The sequence below is a fragment of the Anopheles arabiensis genome, chromosome 2 (genome assembly GCF_016920715.1).
Source record: "Anopheles arabiensis isolate DONGOLA chromosome 2, AaraD3, whole genome shotgun sequence".
NCBI lineage: Eukaryota > Metazoa > Arthropoda > Insecta > Diptera > Culicidae > Anopheles > Anopheles arabiensis.
In genome coordinates, this window is record NC_053517.1 from 108,542,948 (window position 1) to 108,568,273 (window position 25,326).

Genomic DNA, 25,326 nt, shown 5'->3' on the forward strand with positions numbered 1-25,326 from the left:
CCGCACAAACGGCGACACTGTGTCACTACTGCTGGGAAACTCGATCGAACTTTTATCGTCACGCCACCCCTCCCCCCTCACCCAAACGGAAAGAGGGCTGGGAGAGCTGGCTGGCTAGCCCGACCAGAGCTTACCGAACACCGATTCGATAGGGTTTAATTAAGTTAGATCTACACCTTCATCTGCCACAAAAACCCGCCCGCTACATCTCAACAACACGTAACACGAGTCCGCTGCGTGATTGTCAATTACCTCTTGCTCAGTCGCTCTCTGTCACTCTCTCTCTCTATCGCTTGTAGTTTATGTGGCAACAAAAACAACATACAAAAAAAAAACCCCAACAACCATCAGCAACCCAAAAGGATTCATTTTACATAAAACAACCAACGTTCATGATTGAAGCCACTGAATGGTATCAATTTGTACGCTTTCAATTCATTCCGCCCGTGGCTCGAGTGAAGTGGGTGGCACACTTTACCCCTGCCCACACCCCGGTTTACCGCTTCCTCTCTTAGATGGGTGGAGAAGGCTTCAAAAACGGGAGGAAGGTAAGGTGGGTGGAGGGGGGCTAGATTTTTCGTACAAATCCGATATTCCAAATTGGATTTGCCAAATGCTATTATTTCACCTTTCCTTTCGTGTGCCAACGACCGGATGGGACTGCCGTCGCCGGCTAGAAAGTAGTCAGCAAAATGTCGAATTTCAAACCCATTTACCACACACTGTATGGTAAGACATCAACACACACATGCAAAAAAACACAAAAAATAACATCAGCAAAAAAGCCATCATACATACGCGCTGCCATGCTACAATGTTACAAAAAGTGACACATTTTTCCAAACGACCGTGAAGCAACTCACCCTTCCCCCCCCCCCCCCTTTCTATACGCGGAATGAAACATCAACATACACTTAAACACATACATGTACAGAAGCATGTTGATGGGACGCGCGCGGCAGACCACTCTTGCATTTCGCATGTCAATCAGGCGTGACGGAAAAATTATTCCACGCTTTTGCACAATTATTTGCTGAGCCCCCAAACACCACCACCAACACCGGGAGCGGGAAGATAAGGTGCTGGGACGTGCGGGACGGCACACAGTACACGCACACGCGTTCTAGAAGTTGAAATAATATTGACAACGTGCGTTCGACGGCAAAACAAACTGATGGAGTAATGCGTTTCGTTAGTGACGTTTCGTTCTCCTCCCGGGTGCTGGCCAGTAGCCAGACATTTTGGAAATAAGACCCATTACAGCAACGCACAACAGCGTAATTTGATGCGAAATAGCAACGTGTTACATTTGAGCAGTAAATTGCAGTATAACGAACACTCTATTTCTGAACGAATTCAATTATAAAGCTATATTATCGTCAACATGATGAATGTGTCTTGTGGTCGTAAGCGTTGCACCATGGTTTAACATCCATCAACTGAAGCTCCGCGTCCAATCCCCGTTCTTGTGGTTCAGAACATGATGCTCAAGGTTCATCAGAGAATTTAAATAATTCAAGTAATAAAATTAATACAAACCTCTGAAATACAGAACGAACTCTTTCATATAAAACATCTACAACGACCTATGAGTTGAAGGACATCTTCCTCTCTGAATCTCTCGAATAAAACTAATCACAAAACCCAATGCCTGTCACTAATGCATTTCAATCCCTCACCAACAGAGAAACAATCCTCTTCTTCGCTTTATCTCCCGCGCAGCTTTGTGAGCAAAAACGCAATCTCCCTAACACATCCATTACTTTTCCTGTCCAGACCAGGACAAAGAAACCTGCACCCCCAACACTCGATGATTTAGGCAGGCCGGGCAGCTAGCTCATCATCATCAAAACAGCAGAGGACGACGACTTAGCCCGGCAACCGTTTTCCTCCTTAACAAGTTTGGCATCGCATCATGCCCCCGATTATATGGCGCGGGCGCGCGCACTCAACTATAAACCTCACAAGAAAACTAACAAAGAGACCCATTTCCCACTTTCCGTTGAGAGGGTTCCTTCTCCATTCACACACCCGTATCGCTCGAAGACAGGAACCCTTTTTCCCGGAGGCTGGTGGCATGATAATGATTGGCGCGCTACTTTCCTCTCATCGCACAGGGGGGCAGCGCAGAGCAGTTGACGTCATTCGACAGCCGGAAAATTGCCATTGTCTCTCGCTCTCGCTATGTGTGTTTTACCCTTCGCCCGACGCGGGTACGACGGATTCCTAGCGACAAAAGAGCCGTGCACACAAAACGGTCACACAAAAAAACATCCCGCCATAAAGTGAATCAGTCTTATCTCTTTCCTTCCTGCAGTGAAAACATTCCCGCGGCTCACCAGAACCGTTGATAGTCATTGCCGGGAAAAACCCCTCGGCAGAGTACAAGAAAACTCCCGCCCCGAGTGCCCAACCAATTCGCCACTGTGGCCGGTTTTTCTTCCTTGCTTTCTTGGGCGCCGCCTGCTCGGAAATAGGAAATAGTTGCCGGTTTTTTGTTTCTTGTTTGGAGCAGGACGGGAGGAACCATCGGCAAGTTTTCCCGCTTTGATTTAACTGCTTTGGCGCGTTTCAGTTCACAAAGGAAAATTCGCCCAATTTACTGGATGCGCGTCTGAGTGGCGAGGGAAATGGGAACGAATTTTGCGCAAAACGCAACCAAACAAACACATCCGCCTGGACGGAGGGAAGACTTCCAGTTCTCTCGTGCTCGCACACTTTTTGGGCTTTCCCAGGGTGGACCTATTTTTCTATGGGTAGTTTTTTTTCATTTCCATTCTGCTTGGTAAGGAGCCAGGGAAAACCCTTCGCGCGCTCACAGAATGAGTCACCGGTGTTCGTGGTTCGGGAGTGTGTGATTTGGCAGTCACAACCGGCCCTCTTCCCTTTATTCCTTATCCCTGCCATATATCCTGAACGGACGACTTTCCCACCCGTGCCGGCGCACGATTTGGGCAACGCTTCTTATTTCACATTCTCACGCAGTTTCGACTAACAAAGCCTATCCATTTTATTTTTGTTTTTTTTTATTTGGCCTGCCCAGTCGATCCTAGAGCCCTTTTTCACTGGGATACCCCTCATGGCTCGTGGTTCTTTGTGCGATTTGTGAGTATGTGTGCCATTCCAAAGGGGCAAACCTCTTTACTTTCACGGGTTTCTTCCCCCCGCATCATGTATGGTATAAAACTGGACAATGGGAGAATTTTGTACGGCACAGAGTTTCGTCTTTGTTGCAACACCAACCCCGTCTACATCGACGTTGAGGTTCTTGTTGCGGGAATGGGATGGGGAAGTACTTTACCTCATCAATTTTCCCACCAACTCATTACCAACTCACCACGCCCTTGTCAGACCACCGCTGGAGCCACAGCAATTTGTCGTACGTTCTGTGCGTTCTGATTACACCAACAAAAAAGGAAGCCACCATAGTGTCCATAGGAACACATTTTCTCTATTGAAATTCAATGTTCTTTGTTGTGGCACAAATTGTTACCAATTTTATGCTACCGATTATGGTTTGATCACAGACGTTCGGTGTTCCTTCAGCAAGAAAATTGAATTTTTCAGTAATTAAACAACAACCTACAGCAGCGTGAGCCTCCTCCTAAAGGGCTGCAAAACACACACACTATTTCCTTCCTGCGAAACGTTCCAGCATATAAAAATGGCCGGTTTTTAAGAACCTCTTGAGAGCGAAGAAAAGCTATAATTACCAAGCAAAAGGTAACCATCAATACAATGGTACAAAGAAGTGCTTATGCTTCTTCTCGAGTTCGGACCAATTCATTCTTCGGCGATTCAAGAACACAAGAAAATGTGTGCGATTCTGAAGCACTTCTTTCCCCCGGAACGCGCTGTGTTTTCGGTACACAATTCCATCTTTTCCTCCATCTCTTTATGAGGTAAAATATGAGCCAAATGGCGGTACACGGAAGGCTACAAATTCCTCTCAAATTATAATTACACGTGCACTCCATGGCTGTTGTGGGCTGGGCGAAACACTTGAAACACAGGCACAGCATGGAGGAAGGACGTCTTTGCCAAACTCTCTCTCTCTCGCTGATCAAAGAACTTCTCTTCGAGGGGTTTCAAGTTTTGTGCAGAAAGTGCTTCGCAGAACATTGCTCTTTGCAAACAGAAGTTGTGTAAAACAATAATCGATTAGCTCGTGCTGCAAGAGACCCACTATTATTTATAAAACTTAATATTGTTTTTAGAGATTTACCTTAAAAAAGAGCAAAATAGTTCAACAGAATAAAAAGATAAAAACATGGTAAAAAAGAGCAATTTATTTGTAATCGAAGCATCACGAACACGAACACACAAAACGCACTGAAGCGTAGTATTCACAGCAATTCCGGAGTGGAGAAGAATTTCTACAAACAATTCCGAACCGATCAGTCGCAAACGCAAAAAACCCAACACCAATTGACGACTTTTCGACGATCGACGGAGGGAGGGGTTGCTCTCTTCTGTTGGCCATCAAAGTTCCCCGTCACGCTATTTTGACGTTGGCCATTTTTGGCCTTGAAAATGCGATTGTACCTCAAAAACACGAGCACGATTACACTCAGCGCACATTCATCCCTCCAAAAAGAAGCACGCCCACCAAACCAAACTCAACCCTCTGTGTGTTACACACTTACAACCCGGGATACGCGGAGTATATATGGCGAAAAGCGTAATCGTCACCACGCACTCGCGCACGTTTTACCTTTCAAATTCGGCTGGCAGTCAATCGAACAAAGACTCACTTTAATTCCACACCCCAGAGTTAATACAACATCCATCATTGGCGAGAGTAACGAACGCAACAACAGCAAAAAAACACGATTCGAGAGTAAGGATCAAATTGCCCCCCAACTAAAAACGCAGTTAAAATGCCGTCATCTACGGGAAAAACTCATCCATCTTCAGAGTGCGGTTGAAATTAACCCTAAGACAACACAACACAACAAGCACAAAACACGACTAATTGATCTGGCCCAAAAAAAAGCTGTAATCTACACCACCAACGCCGGGAATCGTAAACAGTTACGCAACCGTACTGTGGGCGGCAGGAGAAAAACAACCAAATACGTTGAAGGTCGAGTAGAATAACTTTAATTTATAGACATGTGTACCATGGTTCTTAAACAATAGAAAATTCCACCCCACATCTCAAAAAAGGAATTGTAAAAACATTTCAATCGAATTCTTTCTCAGCAAAAATCGAAACCAAGACAGCAATACCACAGCACACACATTCCTTTTAGCCAACGAACCACAAACAAATGGAAAGTTAGTAAATATAAATGCTGTTTTTTTTTTTGCTTGCCTGCTTCTTGTTCCAACCCTTCGCTTTGCTCGCGCTTTGGTAGTGTTTTCATTTTAACGACCTTGACTAGTCCTAATCATCGCGTTTGACTCTAATGCGACGCACATACCACGCCTAAAACACGTTTCACACACCGGCATGACAGACGATACCCTTGCTTCATTTTATTATTTTTTTCTCCCTTCTCTTGCTTGTTTGCCCCATGCAGTTCACACCGGTTAACTATCAAGCGGCCCCCGAGGGAACACAAAGGGGTCTGGAAGGAAGAGTTGTTGTATTTGCTTTTCCCAACGTTCTGCCAGCGGTAAAAACGTTCTTTTTACCACCCCGAAACCTCTTCCAGCACAACAAAAACGCACCAAAACGCGCCCAAGACGCAGCTGTGTCCATGCGTTTTAGTATTAAGACCCTAAACGACACACACACACACAGCGAGAGCGTGTAGTTCTCTAACTATTCAACACGCCACGCCGATTTCGATGGGAAGGTAAGCAAGTAAATAAAAATTAACCAACAACATCACAACGGCCCGAATGGACGGCCATTGCTTCAAATCAAACTGTCAACCATAAATGGCCACACCGCGCGCGCTTCACCATTGGCACTCTCCCCCCCGTTTTGAAACCGTTTTGGACGGCAAAGCAACAAGATTAGGGTAATTGCCGGACTGGACCAATCGGCCTACGCGCGTGTGACGCAAAGAGAGTCGCCGCGCAGCCGGGGAACTGACTGGCTGGCAAACGATGACAACTCTGGCCGCTGGGATGATGAGGTGCAAGATTGCTGCAAACTCTCTCCCGACCATCCCATCTCCCCACGTCATGGAGCCATAGCCATCTGCCTCGAGGGTATATGACACCGAAATGCTTACTTCACCAAGACGTTTCAAGGCGAGCGCCATGTTCGATGTCATCAAAACGTTTTGTACGTGCGTTTTTTTTAGTTCACGTCATTGTTCATTGGCATATTTATTTGTGAGTTGTTTGTTTTTTTCCTCCTCCCTCTGCCTTCTGTGGCAAGCAGATAAGTAGTGCTCGGGGTATGAGAAACCATCGAACACGATGACGCGATGATAGATGGGCGCAAGCCACGAGCAGAGACCGGTGCACCTTCAACTGAAACCCACATAGGGGCGATATTGAACCGGCTCTGGGCTCTCTTTTTTTGTTTCCCATAATCTAACCCTTCCACGGTTTCATCTTACCGTCGTCTCTGTCGTCGTCTGTCTCTGGGAGGTTGTTCTCGTGCTCGTCGTGCTATCACCTTGAACGGGGATCGAAGGAATAACATCCCCGCGGTAAGCAATAGCATCCCCAACACCAAAAAACTCGGCCGTCCTCTGCCATGGCTCTCCCCCCGCCCGACCGACCAGGTTGCATGACACAGAACTGTCAACACGAGTTCAAGGATGCTGATTTGGAGCGTCAAACCTCGCCGAACAATCGTGACGATCGTGACCCGACCAGCAGAACTAACTATGTTTCCTTTTTTTTCCCAGTGTTCCAAAGAAACTTTTAATCTAAACGCAACAAAATGGAAGGCACAACAAACAAAAAGCTCATACAAAACGTAATTATGCTCACGCATGTGTGCTTCGCAGAAGAACGTACAGAACGGAAGTAAAAAAAAACAAGATGGAAGAAAGGTAGGAGGAGCAAAAAGGAAAATGTGCTTTTCTTTTCGCTTACCTGACAATACCTCCAAAATTGTGGCGGTTTTTGTTGGATACAAGCCAAGTGGAAAGAAATGTTACCCTATCGCGCGCGCGTGCGTCCGCTTACTGGACCATCAATGCTTACCTGTAACGAGAGAGCAACGAATAATGATTAGATAATTATTTTTTTACGATTAAAAAACATAACATATGCTGCGAATTAGTGTACGTGGAGCTTTATTGTATTTATGCACGCTTTAGCAAAAACAAATACTCAAACCCCACCCCGCTCGAAGTGACATTGTTGTGCGAAGGGTTTTTCCTTTCCGAGCATGTGTGGGCATTTAGCGTGCACCCGCACACATGTCACGGTCGCGCATAAAAAGCTGTTTTTAACTTTACATTGGGATGGGACACACCACGGAGCTGAAAAACACACAGCAGGGCCACCCCCCTCCCCCTTGTTAAAATGAGAAAAACACGGCCAAATCTCACTGTTTGCGAGTAGGTGGATGAGGGTTTTTTTCACCCTGCTTGTGGCCGCCACGATCGCCCCGATGATTGATAGGTTATTTACGGCGTCACAAACATTCGCACGAAACCACATCTCGCTAGAGCTCGGCAGTGGGATGATGGCCCAGACCTTACCACTGCGGAAAAATAAGCTCATCAATGTTACAACAATTTTCAACGCAATAATTTCACGCCCGCCATGCAAAGACGTGGGTAGAGAGAAAGTTGATGGAAAAATCAGATCCACTTCTAGTACAAGAAACATCAAATTTTCCATCATTTGCGTGGCGTACAAATACAGACACTTCGAGAATCCATCCTATCAATACACACATATCGAACAGTAGCTCTGGGCAGTGTAAGATCTAATTAGTACATTCCCCGAGTGGAAAAATCCCAAACACAACAACAACCTCCTCAACAGTGGGAACGAGGGAATTGGCTGTCGAGGCAGAGCGAGACAGAGAGAGGTGTTCGTTGAACAAACAAGCTGCCGAAGGCATCTCGAAAGGTCATTACTAAACGTCGCGTCCCACACGCACAAATTTGTCCTCCACTTGTGTTGCCGAGACAACGGACACGACGAAAGGAGAAGAGACTCTCCTCTCGCAGCATCTAATGGATGGCTTCCCCCTCGCAATCTAATGGAACTCTCCCCCCATTGCGCTCGTCCAATTCCCAGAGCCATCTTCATCCTCCAAAACAGTACACAGAAGACGCAATGCTCTCATTTACTTAGATGCTCTGCATTCGTTTCGTCCTGACGACAATGCCATTAGCAGCCAAAGCAACTATATCCATCAGGTTACGGTATCCACACGCACACAGCACCCCGACAACAAATGGACACAAAAATTTGGACCCAAGTAAGTGTCTCCCTAACACTCAGTCTTCTCACACGCTGTTGCCTACCGGCAGATGGTGATAATAGCGAATAAGCACAGCTTCTTTCTTCGCTGCCTTTGTTCCAGTTTCGGGATGCCGCCCCAGTATAACCTTTCCCCGATCGTGCGGGAGTGAAAGGAATCGAGGCCAAGCCGGGAAGACCTGAGAAGAGTCTTCCCGGGTATACGCGCCGATAATCCATCACCCCGAGGGCGCCGCCACGCAGTTGTTTGGAGGCCATCGAAAATGGAACACACTTTGCCGCTCGCTGCGAGGCCACAGCAGCAGCATCGTTAAATGATGCACGCCAATCATTTGGCACACTTAGGCCCTCGCACTCACTTGCCCTTACATATCAACCTTTGGATAAATGCGTTATTGTGTACACAACAACAACAACTGTAACCATTCAGAGAGATATTGGGGGCTCCAATATTTCCATCAAACTCCAACAAGTCAGCGGGAAGTCCCAAGACTTTCACTTTGCGCGTGTGATTGAGAGGGTGTCTGCATGGTGTTGAAAGACTAGCGTAGTGCTCTTCGCTGTCAACTCGCAAGATTGTTCACCCAGGAAGTTGTCGGCCGACGCTGCTGCTGCTGCTGCTCTATTTGTCCAAGGTTGTGCCTCAGCGAAACAACACATTGACAGCCTATCATAGTCGCCTGAGTGCTCCGCTCTGTCAGAGACATATGCGCTCCCACCCCCGCCGCCAAGGATATGCACCAGAATGAAGTAGGTTTTTTGGATGGGCTATTAGAGCAAGGACATCATGTCTGGAGGTCTTTGAGGCCTTTTTCGGAACCTAAGTTCCGAAAGCTACCAAGAAGACATCAGAGCACTGTATGAAACAATCAACCTGCTTTCCTCGTCGGAGATGTTTCTTTGTGATTCTTTTGCTCGGAATTATGACGAATGTACTTCGAAATCGCAAAATGAACTCTTTTTATTGCGCTGTTTTGCATCCTCGATGTAAAAGGCAACATCCTGGTGCCACACAATGTCCTACCACACGAGTAACAACCATGGCTCAAAACAAAAGATCAAACTGGAATTCAATATCCCATTTGTCTTCCGTTTTCCGCTCACTTCCTGCAAGAGACAGAGCAGTATGAAGACGAGGGTTTATCAGAAGCACCCAGAGGAATCTTCATCTCCTAAAAAAATGGAAATAATTCTCTACGTCTTCTTGGCAACTGGAGGGCACCACACCAACACACACCTTCTTTCCCTCGTCGCTGTGGTAAGGGAATGAAATATTGATTTTAAAGACAAGACTTTGCCCGCCCTGCTGTATCGATGGACGCGAACGTACCCGAGGCTCATTTGAATTGCAATTTCGAAACTTTTCGGTCACGGTTCCAACTGTTCTTGAGGACAACATCGACTCCCCGGACTTGGGAATAATTCGTTGGGAATGTCTAAATAAATGGTAGGTAGCGGCGTTAAAACATTGAAACATTCTCGAAACATGTTGGAAAACATTCGAAACAAGAATATGATCTAACCGCGCTATAATATTCGTCTTTAGATGTAGAAACTTCCAAGAAGCTATTGAATCCTTGTCGTCGTCTGTCTTATGTAACGTGAAGCAATCTTTTCAGTACTTTCGAGAAGCCCCTTCAAATGATTCTCGGAAAGCAATCCAATCTTAGGAACACAAAAACGTCCAAAGTTCAAAGTTTTGAAGCCCTCCAAAGGTTTCCCTGGCCGAAACTGTTGCTGCTAGGTGACCAAAACTCACGCAACTCAGTTTCCTTGATAACGGACCCTTTAAAAGTTACCTGGATTCATATGCTAAGCAACGGTGTTACGCCACAAAATGGTACCGCGCGAGATGACCTCCACCCGAATCCCGAACATTACTAATTTTAACTGTTTATAACAATTCCAGCAAATCCTCTGAACCACAAAGAAGATACAATGTTTTTTGTTAACCAAACCAAACCACAGCAAACAGAAGTACTTTACCTTTTTAGGAGACGTCAGATTCGAAAAGGGTATGAATTATTCAGTCGACAGACTTCTGTGTACTGCTGCAGCACGGAACCCATTCGTCGGCGCACCTTTTGAAAGCTTCGCACATTCATTTGCATCGCATTCGAATATAAATCATCTTTGGCACCGGATGCACTTTGTTCAAATTATCAACGAATATCTAACCGCGACTGCTCGGGCGGGTCTCCTCCTCTTCTCCCTTTACAAGATTAACTTCTCGCTCGTTCTGTGTTTGATGTTTGGTTGGAGGGATGATTGTGTCACTTAATTCAAATGCAACCAGCCGTGGCAGTACATGTTGTGCACATGGTAGCAGACACATTGTAGCAATTTCCACAGCAAACGTCTTTATAAAACAAAGCGCAAACAAACTTGACGATCGATTCACCCTTCAATTCAAGCTCAAGTAGTAGAAATGACGTTTCATCTCCCGAACCACTTCCTTTTAAGCGATTCTCGCAACCATTAGCACATGTTGCACAACGGCGACCACAGTTCCTCATTAACGCGCGCGCCCGTTCATCCATTAGCGTTTATCGTTCGATTAGTTCTTCCAGTTTTACATACCCGATTGCAGTGGGGAGAACCACCACCCCAAAACCGGAAGCTTTCAGAGCGCCGAACCCTTTCCCCTTTGCCGGCAAAACGTGTACTTGCAATATCTGCAAATAATGCATTTCCTTCTATAGAGACCAACTTTTTCCATCGTCTGTAACGATTTTTCATTTTTCAAGCTGCCTCTGCTACTACTTCGCTTCATAATAAAGGGAACCCAACCCCAATAGCAACCCCCGGGGGAGTCAGCTCCCCCTTGCGTTGACGTTGATGACTGGCCCGCCAGAATAAAGTTCGAGACCTCTGCTGCAGCTGGGGGTGGGATGTGGTGTGCACCAAACGTCGACAGTAGCAAAAAAAATACTGTACGTCAGAACCAACGGATTTTCCCTTCAATGCAATCCGTCACATGTAGCCGCACATGATGCGGATGCAACACACACACTCACCGAACAGGGCAGACGGTGGCCGCAGCAAACAGGCTTTCACCACCTCTCCCCGCGTGTCATTTGTTTTCTCCGCTTTGCCTTCCGTTCCGTTTCCCCGTCATACACCTTCATTCCAACACACCAAACGAAACGAGAGGTTACATGGGGAGAGCAACCAAAACCGGGTTACCCGTCAGCCGTTACTACGCCATCCCTGGGCTGGGGTGACGGATTTTGCAAAACACAACTCACCGACCGGAGACGTGGAGGCATGAAAAAGCCGACTGCTAAAAATGCATCATTGCGCTCGATGTAACTAGTCTGTGTGTGTGCTTGGAGATTTTTCCCTTCCGGGTGGTCCACGTGAGTGCATTCTATCTCTCTCTCACACACACACACGTTCCTTCACTTCACCTTTTTGTCGACGCAAAAGCACACACCGACACGCTTTTCTTGGAGGGAATAAAATTAGATGCAAACCTATTTACGAAGACGCCGACAAAAGCGCAGTGTGGTGTGTGTGGGTGTGTGTAGGTGCACCGCTCACGTGGTTCTCATAAACTGGTTGACCTATTCGAAATTAGAATCCATCCCGAAAACGTGAATCAGCGGGTGGACATTAAAAGGATTTATGTTGCAGTAAACATTCGTTTTACTTTGTGCTGTTGGAAAAAAGTTTGAGATGAAAAATGATGCAAATCAGGAAAAAGGAAACGCGACTTTGTCCATCGTAACGGATGCTTTAACACAGCTCCATCACAGTCAATGTGCAAGAGATGCATAGCATGTACAAAAAAATAGGTCTCAGCAATGTACTGAAGAAGATCTTACTTTAGCTTTGCCCACTCTTGAGCTTTACAGGGTTTTCCATGGGTACTCATAGTTGTGGGACACTTCCTAGACTTTTTCCCATTGCAGCTGAACTTCTTACGTTGGAAATTGAACTCAATGGCACCCTTTTTTGAACAGGCTCATTGGAAATTCCTATTGGATTTGTCTAACAAGGGTGCTAGAGAGTCCAATTCCAATTACAATAAATTCATTTCATGTACGAAAGAGTTAATAAAGTTTCCCACAGCTATGATAACTCCTGGAAAACCCTGTATAACCACCCTCTATCAATTTTTCATTTTCTCTATCACGGCTACAGATAAAAATAAGAAAGATACAAAATATGATGTGACGTTTTTCCTTGCTTTGGTCGCCAATTCCAAAGCAAAAGCAAACAGCAAAACGGAAAAGCGGGAAATGGAAGTTCAAGGCTGCCTCCTCCGTACCCTCCAGCTGGGCGGGAGGTGGAATGAGCCTCTGTCTCCACGGCGGTAGGCAAAAACGTTCCTTCCCATTGGGTTAATGGTAAGTAAACAGTGTTCATCCTGCACTCAAGGGGGAAGGAGCATCCCTACACACACACACAAACAGTAATAGATCTCCACTGCCGAGAGAGACACACGTGGTGCTGGTGATGGCGGACTGTTGGTTCTGCTTTTTGTTCCATTTGCTTACAAAATCTGACAAATCCTTGCAAAAGTACGGTACGGAAGAGGAAAACGTGATTTAATGGCAGGGGGTGGGAGTTGGTGGTGGAAAATTTTAAAAATAAATCCCACACTCCGGGACAGCACAACAGCGCACAAATGGAGGTCGAGTAATGTTCCATTGCAACGTGGGTTTTCGGGGCATAATCAGCTTCCCCGTGTGCTTAGCAGTGCCAACGACACACAAAGACACATACACATCCCGTTACAGGTTGTGGCGTTAGAATATGTGTGACAGTGCCGACGTAATGCGAGATGCAATTTACTAAATGTTTCGAGTGGGCCCAGCAGTAATTACAGACTCGGTCGCCGACAACCCGGACTCGGGGCTGTCATCAAAGGCCCAGCACAACAGCGATGGAGCGATACAGTGTATCGAGCTCTGGGACCAATGGAAGTACGTACACACGCACTGTCGAAAATTAGATGCGCAAGAGAATGCAATTAGACGTTACCCACCGTTACTCCACCCACCAGCCAATGGATCCAGCCATTCCGCACGCATAACCAACAGCGGGAGGGGGGGGAGACATCACATCAACGGCACACACACACTTACACTATTAACCTAAATTGTCAGGCCAGTGCCAGTGTGTGCGAGACGACCCAAAACCCCAACACGGCTCCTCCCGACGACTTCCCGAGCGCATATTAGCGCATCAGTGACACCCCGGGAGCAGCCCAAGAATGGAAGCTATTTTAATTGGAGAAGAGCTATAAAAATAACCATAACAACCGAAACAAGAGACCCCTATATAAGGTTTGGGTTTCGAAAATAGAACACAGAACCAATGGCAGCAATGAGCAATCGGTGAAGTCATCACTTTAGTTCGCTACCATTCCAATATTGCACTTCCAAAATTACTTCACACAAACTGTTCACTTGAAAAAGTTTGCCCCAGCGCTGAAACGGAGCACCGCCACAATGCCACTCTGAAGTACTCTCACAAACTCAGCAACCAAATCGGCACAAAATGCATTCCGACACAACAAAAACTGCTCCGAAAACACACAGAAATAGATGCGCCGCCTTTCCTTCCAACACTGACAGCTGTCAGATTTAACCCAAATTCTGCTCAGCCCGTTCGTCCAAAATAACTACCGTGCCCGAGAGATAGAGAGAGAGAGAGAGAGAGAGAGAGAGAGAGAGAGAGAGAGAGAGAGAGAGAGAGAGAGAGAGCTAACGGGGTAAAACAAACAACAGCAAAAACGCCTGCTGTGAGAAGTTATTATGCTGGTGGTACGAAGAATATTACGTTTGGGGTACCGAACTTCAGAAACCTCATCAGGCAGCATATTAGGCTCGAACCATTTGCAACACAATCGATTGAGACAGAGGGAGCGAGTGTTGTTTTGCAAATGAGTTCCAAGAATTTTGAAGTGGAAATCTATTAGGAAGCATCTTTGCTTTCCTTCCATTGGGCAAATTGAGACAAACCATTCTAATATTATTAGTTACTAGACACATTTCCTAATATTGCCCTGCACTTTGATGGAAGGCCCTACTTTTCACGACTCTTCATCAAAGCCCGTCAAATTTAACACACCTTTTCATAAGTTTTCAATTAAAAGTTTCACCCGATGTCTAGCCCCCAAAGATCGAAACATCCCTTGGTTCGAGATATTCAACACGTTACGCCTACAAGTCGGAAAATAAAGGTCCCAACCTTACAGAAACTATAAAAGCGAGCCCATTTTCGTTCGATACACAAGCCAGTAAACGCTTCACAGCTACCCTTCTCTACCTCTGAACCAATGAACCGTAACATCCTCCAGCAAACTAGGCAAGAAGAAGCCCCAATTACCACTCGCACAGATCAGAGAATGAAAAAAACACGCCAGGACAGCAACAAAAAAAAACCCCATTCACAGCCCATAGCGCGACTTCTTGCCTCGCTTTGGAAGACATTCAGGTTGTGTTTGGTGGTGGAGAGGGGGCTTCGAAAACTAACGCACGGAACAAAACAACAACAAAAAAAGCAGGCCATAAAAGAAGGCGCCATGATTATTTCCGACGATGCCCCAAAGCCCACGGCCAAACGCTCCCGGAGCCAGGCCAGGCCAGGCCACCTTTCTTTCGCTTGCTCTATTTTCTTGGGTCTGTTTTTTAAGCTCTCGTCTTTCTTTGTTTCCAACACCAAAGTTCCTATTCATATGGAAACTCATTTTCATACTACTACTACTACTACTACTACTACTAGCAGCACCCCAACAACCACTCTGCACATATTCAGACGCGGAGGAACGCGATCGCGGAAATAAAAACAATCGCAAATCGTTGCGCCGTTAAAAGTGGGCCTACAGCTCCCAACACCTCTCCTCCCTTCGTGACCTGACCGATTTTGGCACGACGTGCAACAGATGAATGGTGCGGGGATATTATGGAGGTGTGTGCCCCCACTGTAACAAAGCACCGCGTACAATATATCACTCCCAACGCGTACTCCCAAACAAGGTAGCCGACCTGTAGGTGCATAACACATGAAGGGATGAGAATCGAAGTTCTCACTCGGTCTTCCACAAACCCTTGAGGTGTGTTGGTGGACTGGAGGAGCAATGGGTATTAATGGCTTTTGCTCCACCGGATGTTGACTGTTTGCGTCGGCCTCATATCCCGTCGAAAGCCTCCGGAAAACAGGAAGGATCACTTCACTCCAGCAGCTGCTACCGGGGTTCGACCTCTCTATGACCTGGAATATCTCTAGACGTATTGATGGAACCGTACAAGTGCAAGACGACCGGCAAGACATTTTTCAAATTCAACAAAACTCCGGGCTAGCAATATTTTCTTCAACCCAAAACTCCACCACTCAATCTCAACCATTGGGAACAGTTCTAAAGTTGAAGACATCAAGTGCGCCTACTGCTATACAAAATTTCCTCCACGGGCTATCAAGGTTTTCTTTCCTGCCAACTGGGAAAAAGTTCGTTGCCAAGCGTAAAGGTTCCTCTCTAAACGATCGTGAAACACTTGAAATTTATACAGCGATCTGTGTATAGAGCTGTACATCTCACGTAGGCACAGTAGTAGTAAGAGAATGTCCAATGAAGCCCCACACCGCCCGGGCACAAAAGGTACACCCCACCAACACACACAATATAACCGTGAAGTTATTCAACTCTCTCTCCGGCCGTCCCACACACGCCGCGAGCACAGCGTAGAAACAATGTAAAAAGATCAACAGAACTTCTGCCTGCGCCGCTAGCAATAACATCCCAGCCGCCAACATTTCGCCGGAAGGAAAGAAGCCCTGAAAGTCATATACAAGAACGTAATAAGGCACCACCAGAGCACACCTTCATAGACGACGAGCAGAGAGAGAGAGAGAGAGAGAGAGAGAGCTAAGCAACAACAGCGCACACACACCGAGGGAAAAAAATCACACCTGCGAGGCCACGCAACAGAATTCTGCTTTTATGGAGGTTTTCTCCGCTTCTACACCTTAGCAGCACCTCTTCTGATACACCTCAGTAAAGTGTTGGTGTTGAGCGGGGTACACTCTCGACAGGAAGTAGCGCAAGGGCCCCGGGGGGAGGAAGCGAGCCGAGAAGTCTGCCGTCCTCTCCGATCCGTGGCGTTACGAAACGTACTAAAGTTACACGGGAAAACCAAATTATCTTATGCTGCTGCTGCTGCTGCTACTACTACTGCTTCTTACAGCCACCTTCTTCTCTTCCCTAGCGTGAGCTACCAAGAAATCACGCCTCAGAAGACTTCCCTCTTCCAATGGCTCGCCAACTCTCCACCCTTCGTCGACCACTGTAAGGCTGATGTTCCGATGCGGTTGATTACAGCGCCTCGAAAGAATCTCCAAGGAAGTGGGCTCTCCAAGGAAATCTACAGCGGAAAAAAATGCCTATGCTAATGGTTGGCAAATTTTAAGCAGCTGTTCTTTGATGGTGGGAAATGAGAAAATTTCACCCACTCCATGTACCGAGGGAACTCGCTCTCTTCGGCCGCATCAATAAATGAAGTAAATCAAACGCAAATGATGCGTTGATTCGTACATAAAGCCGCTGGGGAATTATTCAGTGGGCGATGGCTCGTTCAAGTAGCACATTAAGCTCTTGGATGTTCAAGCAGACATATGGTTTATTGGATACACGCGCTGGCTCCTACCATTGATGGACCAAGTTCAATTCCAAGATCCAAGGAGACACAACCATCCATATATGCGTCTTATTAATCATCAAGCCCAGAAGGGCCTACATAAAGCCCAATATCAAAACTTTAAAAAACATGGTACTCCAAACGATCATAAAATGACAAGTATTTTATCTCATGCTTATCAAACTTTGTTTAATCAAATATATTACGACCCCAGCGTCTGTTCCAATTTTATTAGGACCTAATCTCTCTCTCTCTCGCCCTTTACTCTCAATATAAAATCTAATCTTCGGCCAGCTTCCAGTCAATTCATTAGTCTCCACACCACCACCCAGGAAGACCTCCAGAGAGAGGAGGACTTCAGTGAATGTGTGTTTGGGTTTCTAATAATGCTATACATGTTTTTTCGGACACACAACATTTCGAACGTTTTAATCTAGATCTCGGGAGTTCCCAAAGAACTACCGTTGGTTTTTTGTTTGTGAAAGCGGATACTACAGCCTCTCTTCGTTCGTTCAGACTTTCTCCTTGGAATCGCTTCATCTCAGAATAAATAACCTTATCACGCTCGTCCGATCGAAACACCCAAAAAAAAGACGATTTGATGAACGGACTAAATAAAAACTCTGAAACGGAAATTCAGACCAACCAACAAATATCTCATCGCACACACACACACACGAATTTCTTCCAGTGAAACCTTCGAACGTCTCTATGTAATAAGGCTTCTTTTCGAGAATCTCGGGGTTTCAAATATTTCAAAAATTTTGTTCAAGTTTCATGTTCAATTCTGCGCCCTGTATACCTCCAACACTCTAATAAACCTTTAATATAATGTGATCTTCATAAAATACAAATATTATAGCACACATTCAAGACACCTACGTCAAACAGCGCCCCCTACAAACACACCTCTTTACTTCAAAAACCACGCAAAATCAACCAATTACAAACAAAACAGGTTTTTACGGTGTGGCTGCCAGTGCATTCGCAATAAAGTATTATCTTCCACCATCATCTCCTTACTTCGATCAACACCATAACTGAACCGACGCTGAGAGGAGCAGCGTGAGTACCAAACCATGTCTCAGGCAGCAATAAAAAGATTAACTTCTTCCACACAAACACAGCCGCAGACCAAAACGGAGCGGAGGCTCCATCATTACACCTCAAAAGCCGTCCGGTGTACACTACACACTAGGGAATGGTAGTGCCTTCGTATGCCCTTCGCAATGGTTCGCCGTCTTCTTATCTTCTGCGCTATTGTGTTCCGTGCCTGCCTGGCTCACCGGACTGGCTTCCCCCTCCCTCAAGGTTACATTGTATGACGCGAGGCGAATTTATATAAAAATATATATTGATCCATCTCGAGCCCATCTTTCCACCCCGCGATCACGTTTCAATCAACGATTGAAGAAGTCAAACAAACAAATTCAAGTGCTCCCTAAGGAAGGGTATGTCTTCTTCCAATTTTAATCGTAAGAACCCTTTCCAAGGCATTAATTGAAAATAGTTTCTACTAGTGCATTCGAAAGAAGAAAAAAAACACATTTCAATTCACACCCGGTTTAATTTGACCACGGTCCAAAAGTCAATCAATCTTTCGGTCTGATCACCTACCTACTCGCCCGTGTGCTCGTGATCTTCCTTCGAGACAGGGCCCCGAGGCCGGGTTTAGAGTCGAGAAGCCGAATACGTGTTGTTTTCGTGCTGCACGGAAAGCGAATCCCCGCACCGAAACGCGCAAGCTATTTTCGTCATTTTGCTCTACTGAGAAGCTTCGTGCAAGTATAAACATTAAACAGCAACCCATCGCAACAACAGCAACAACGAAAACAAAATGAGAAAAGTGATTTAATAGGAACACTACTTTGTCACGAGACGAGTTAAAATAAGATAAAACAGCAAAATATATAAAATATTATTGATTTTAAGCAAAATTTAGTACAAAAGCCCTTCATAGAGCGAACTTCATAGAACAAAAACATTAATTCATGCCACTGAAACAAAGCATCACCTCTAACACAACCTTGACAGATTGTTACTTGTTATTCGTCCTCCCACCCCCGGGAATAGAACATCTTCTTCGTCATCGGAAAAGCCCAGCCAAACTAACTGCGCACCAACACTAATACGATACAGAAAAGCCGGCAATCGAGGAAAAAGGACAACCCCCGATTTGCTGTGTGTGTGTGTGTCAGCACATTGGCCAAAGGAAATTTCATTCAAGACCACGTCCGTTAGAAGAGAGCCTCCACGCGAACATGAGAAGGAAAAGGCAAGTCCAACTCATCGCCATCACACACACACACAGCCGTGCACGCGCACGGGGTGGATTTTCTGATCGAAATTTCCCATCGGAAAACCGCCTCCCACACACACACACATAATAATGCCATTGGCCTGGACTGGGAAAATCCAAAACATTCTTTTTCCTCCCATCCACCCCCTTCTTCTTTCTGCCAACACAATACAAACACACACACACATACGAAGCACATCGATACTGCCGAGAGCCGGTATATGCGCGCGTTTCGTCCTGGGCGCGCAATAGAAAGGAAAATCATATCAAAGGTCAACAGCATTTTCCCGGCCACACACACATACACACACATACGTACAGCAGGAATGCGTTAGATGATAACGCTCTTGCGCTCTCCTCTCTCACGAACGCCTGCGCTCACATTGAAAGGATGCGTGGATCTTTGGTTGAAAGTGAGAGGATTTGAAAACAGAACAGTGTCCTGGATGATTGCACTTCCTCGCCAATAATGCGTCACACCAAACGGGGAAGGGAAAGTAAAAATAAACCGACCGATTCAAAATGGAGCTCAGGTTGGAGTCGGAGAGGCTACGAGCCTGGGGCCATCAGCATAGCCTTGGGGCTGCATAATAATCCTTGTAAAATCCGGAGAAAGAGAGTTTTGGCGTTTCTCTGGACAAGCAGCAGAAAGAAAAACATTCTATGGCTGTGTTGGTGAAGACAAAGCCAAAGAAAAACAACACACGTCATAGCGAACGAGAAGAACAAAAAGGATTGCGAACAGAACGACGGCGCGAGAGATGAACCGTGATTTGCTCAATGGCTCGCTATGGGCGTGTGTGTGTGTGATTTTAGGGGGCTCCCGAATGGAAGAGCATGAATGAATTTGTCTCAGAATGAAGCAAACAAATGGCCTTCCTAGATAAAAGTGTCGCAAACCAATCTTTCCATTCTTAGCTGGGGCTCGATTTCGATGGAAAATTGTTTCCCTAAGAGATAGAATAATGGTTGGCGATTTAAAATAGATGTTTATTTTTTGTAATGTACATTAAAGAAAAATATGGGAATATATTTTACAACACATTTTTTCGACATTATCTGATCAGAACGTCATCTTGACATCAAATGATCAGTTGTTTTTTTTCGTATGCTTTTCCCAGAGCAGCTATCGTTTGTAGAATGTTTGATTTCATAAATTCGTACCATAACATACACCACATTCTTTGTCAATATTTTTTCTTCACTCGTCTTTCCTCCAAACCTTAAGCCCTTTTAATAACAACATCGGAATTGCCGCTGCATTTCAAAACAAAACTATAAAAAGATTTAAGAAAGACATAAATGTGTCCGAACAGCTCAAAGTCACTAAATCCTCCGAACAGTCTCCACTTGCCCACACACACACGCACCAATGCGTCGCGAGAGATCAAAAATAAACCACCCCCAACCTCAAACGCCACGGCAACCAGGAATGTAAAAACCAGGCAAACACACTCAACCAACAGCGGGGGAGCATGCAAATTGCCAGAGAGAAAGAAGAAGAAGAAAAAAACCCAACGTCGATTATAATCCCACACCCCTTCCTAACCACCCCCAACCATTCCCACAAGCAAGAAGTAGGAAGAAAAACACCCCCAAAATCGCATTACCCAACCGCAGAAACGCTCTACGTGACGGTCTGTAGCTGTGTGCGTGTAACTCCACAAATACCAATACACACCACACATACACGCACTCACACACAGGTTGTACAATTTTCGTTCTAGCAGGTTTTCCCAAAAGGTGTAAGCTGCGTGCGTTTCAAAGATCGATCGAGACGGCACTGACTAGGGTGATCGTGTGTCTGTCTGTGTGTGTTTCTCTGCTTGTATGCAACAGGCTTACTTCCACCTGCACCAGCGAGCTCATTCTTTTGTTCCAATTTACAATCACAATCACAGACCTACGCCTGCCTCCCTTCTACCACAATGCGAGAACAACGGGTCACATGAACCACCCTCAACCCTCAGAAAAAGTGTGAAAAAACAACGATCAACCAGAACGGGGGCTGTGTTGAACTGTTTCATATGGTTTGTGGACCCCCGGTTGTGTGTGCGTGTGTTTATCGTGGTCTGGCGCAGAGGAGCTACCACCACAGCGGATCCTCTGTGTGTTGTTTGTTCGTCTTTTTCGCCAAAAAGCCGCCCATGGAAAGGGAAGCGAAGATAATGAAACTATCCGCTGGTCATTCCGCGATCATTTGCAACCCTTTACCACCCTGTTCGAGAGGAGGATGTGGTGGTGGTGGTGGTCAATGGTGTGCTCGCACACACGCACCAAAGCACGCACGTACGCACGCACAACCCCCGTACAAGTGAATGTACACCACCCGCTCGCTCTCCGGGGTCCCCACACCCTTAAACCACCTCCACCTCTCAACCAACAAACCCACCCCTGGTTGAAACCAAACACAACACATACCAATGCAGCCGCTTACCAACACCAACACAGCGACGTGCGTGTGTTGTTTGCTGCTGCTGCCACCATTTTGGGTTTGTCTGGCTTTCGAGTGGCGCGCGGCAAAGCAGGCGGCGACCGCACACACGCAGTAAGGGCCCGAACGGGGCAAAACGCGGCCTACGTGCGTATTATTATTATTTCTCATCGCTCACCCCATCCCAACAACCACAGCCACGATTCCCAATGAAAAATAGAGGGCATAGGCGCACACTCTCACACACACACACACACGAACAAACGTGTACACACTCACACTCTGGTCTGGTGTGTCCGAGCGAGTGTGTGAAAAGGTTGGAAAATTAAAACGGTTACGATGCGAGAAAAACAACACCAAACACAAACAGCCAGCCAGCCGAGGGATGGATAATTGAGCGAATTCTAGGAAAATTTATAAATGGTATTCGAGGAAAATTGTTAAAAATAAGCTTATTAAAAAGAAATTGCATTTCAAACGCCAGGTACGGTAAAGGTCGTTAAGTTAGTTTTTCATTTCAAAACCACCATGAAAAAAGGAATGGAAATGTAAACTACTGAACATTGAACATATTTATTCTCACAACATGATCAATTTCTATGGTGAATTTAGGAAGCTTAGTACGGTGCAAACAGGTCCCCCAAGTACTGAGTTCAAATACAACCAAAATTTGGCAAAACAGTCTACAAATTTGACCAGAAAAACAGAGAATTGTGAGGATTAAGGACTCAAAAGCATGCCGTTCTATATTCTAGTTTGAAAAATGCATTGAGGAAATATATCCTATTGGAAAACACATTTCTGAGGAATATGGAAGATTTTTGGTATTAATAAGAGTGTTTTACCAGCTTCCCAGTGAGCTTTTGTATTGGAAATCACCAACGATAAATCTTCATTGGAATAATTTTGCTCCACAAAATCAAGTTTTTCAACTTTGAGAGTGTATAATAAAAAATACTTAAAATTATCCCATAAAATAATGTGTTTTTTCTCTGCCTCTTTCACACTTACTCGCTCTTGTTCACGCCGCCGTCGGTTACGCAGTTCGCAGTGTGCGTAAATTACACGGCAGCTTTGCTCTGGTTTGATGTTGGATGTTGTTTCGTGGCTTTATTCTGTTCACTGTTTCGTGAGTTTAACACTTCTGCTGCTGCTGCTGCTGCTGCTGCTGCTGCCGCCTGTTGCCTGTTCTGCTTCGTCCCTGGAGATGCAACAACAACAACACGTTGCCACCACCGTTGCTGAAGAGTAGGTAAGGAAGGAAGGAAGGAAGGAAGGTGTTGCGTTGTATGATTTTGAACTGGCCCACTGGTCAACCTCCCCGCTACACACAGCGGCCCTCCAGGGGGGAGAAGGATTTTCCAAACTTGGAATCGTTATGTTTTGATAGACACGGGAGGGAAAATCTCGTTCTTCTTTGCTGGAGAAGGGCCGGGAGGACACGTTGGCACACGTACAAATGATATGCACACAAACACACGCACCTCGATGAACGCACACAGAGATAGAGAGAGAGAGAGATATGGGGATGGGACACACAAACAACACCTACATGCACACACTCACGAAAATGCTGAACAATTTTGCCTATTCGCTTTCTTCTTCTTTTACTTTTTTGCTTTTTGCGATCGCCAAGAGAAAGCTACGTTAACCGCACACGCACACGAAATACAAACTCTCGCACACACACAAACACTGTACGCACACACCGCGGGTGAGGACGCAATTTCGCGACCCTGATGGAAAGGACCGACCGCGAACCGGAAACAGGGTGATAATGACGGAAAGAGAAAGAGGAGCTGTCCTTTCGGAAAAGCCGGAAATGATTCGGAAAATCCAACGGATGAAAAGACGAAACTTCCCTATCAAACACACACACACAGTAACTAACACTCACATACAGGCAGATGGACGCGGAAAAGCCGGTGAAAATGCGTTTGGCGTTAATTTAGCAGCAGCTGCTCCTTTAATTGGCGCGATGACACGAAGGGGGGGATGATGAGGAGAAACTAAGAAGAGAAGGCGCTACACCACATCTACAGGACTGTTTCGTCCGCTGCTGCTTCTGCCTCTTCGCAACCGTTGTTGTTGTTGTCTAGCGGCGCTTTTCCACCGTAAGGACTGCCGGTGGCAATCCCGCTTGCCATACTGTTTTCCCTCCCCAAGGGCCAAGGGAAACTTGTGTGTGTGCCGGGTGTTGGTCACACACTCGCTAGCACACCCACACACACAACTACACACACACGCGCGCGTTCGATGCGATGCCGTCCTTACTACGCCTTCGAAAAAAACACTTCAGCTAGCGGGGCGAAATGCTGGAAGGAAAATGACGGCTTTTCCTCCTTCTTTGTGTTTCGTTTGACTCTTTTCTCGTTCGCCGCAGTAGGCCTTGCTCGAGTGAAGAGACGGAGCGGAAGAGAGTGAGTGAGATCGAGCCAGAGCGAGAGCGGGAGAGGTTTTTCCCGGAACTGTCCCTTCGCCCTTTCGGACCAGGGAGTTGCTGGGCAACGGCGGGGTCCCGTTTTTGGCCTGTTCGCTTCGTACAAGTCGCTTCCTCTACAGTGGGGGTTTCCCCGCTTCCCGTCCGTGGATGCCGAGGATGGTGATGACTGCTTCCACCCACCTTTCACACCAAAGCTGGGACGTTCTGTGGCAGCGAGCTGAAGGATCACGTTTTTTCACGCTCCTGCGACCGACCAAAACGAAAACATACGCCAGCAACCAACCGAAGCGCGCACACACACGCACACACTGCCACGATTGCGGGCGCCACCTCACCAGAGCACTCACACACTGCCGCAAACCTCGCTCGTACGCACGTACCCACTCGCGCACACACATACACACTCTACCGCATTCTATACACACGCACACACACTAGCGCTCGTTCACCTCTGCGTTGCTTCTTCTGTCCCGATGGGCACCATTTTCTCGGGCACGGTTCACGAATTGGTTTGGGATGCGCTGTATGGGTGTGCGGGTTTTTCCTTGCCGTGATTTTCCACCGCCGCAGGGGTTTCACATGTGCGCAGTACACTTTCAGGGGATGGGGGGGTGACGAGTGATGCGAATTTTCTCCACTCCAACTCCACGCTTCACGCTTACATCATATCTTCTGCTTCGCACGAACGGAGAGGCCTTCGCTGTACGTCCTCTCGCTTCGAATTCTGTTTGACGTTTGAGCTATTTTTGCCCTTCGCGTTTGACGTTTCCTTCGGGGCCTTTCTTTTCCCACATTTCATTCGCTATCCTGCTCACGCGTAGGCGATTCGGGCTTGGGCTGAACAGCAATGTCCGATGGGAAGATAGCTGTCTCTTTTTCCCCTTCTTCGTGAAAGCCTTTTGAAAGCCAGGCTGGCTCACCACACACGAATTGACAAGTAAACTCCACTCGGCTTAATGACGGCATAGAAATTTTCTACGAAAATTGTTTTCTAGATCATTATTTAACATTTGTTTTCTATCCTGACCACAAAAACGTACAAAAACTAAGTTTTTGGCGAGTTTTTGCCGTTTTTTAATCATTTCTCCATTTGTTTACAAAATGTGTTCAACCTTTCCAGTACTCAATCAAGCAATCAAAACACACCTTCATT

The 25,326-nt window shown here is 46.2% G+C and overlaps 1 protein-coding gene across 6 annotated transcripts in view; it reads right to left on the reverse strand.

Annotated features, from left to right (window-relative positions):
* LOC120898100 (homeodomain-interacting protein kinase 2-like) overlaps positions 1-24,910 on the reverse strand; it is a 64,433-nt gene extending 39,523 nt beyond the window's left edge. For 3 of the 6 annotated variants that reach the window (XM_040303458.1, XM_040303462.1, XM_040303464.1), the window contains exons 1-2: positions 22,742-24,902; positions 7,006-7,116 (exon numbers count right to left, since the gene is read on the reverse strand). The gene's annotated coding sequence lies outside the window, so the exon portion shown is untranslated. Of the gene's footprint in view, positions 1-7,005; positions 7,117-22,741 lie in introns of all 6 variants that reach the window. The other 3 variants (XM_040303459.1, XM_040303461.1, XM_040303460.1) reach the window with 3 other exon arrangements.
* Between the last annotated feature and the right edge of the window lie 416 nt (positions 24,911-25,326).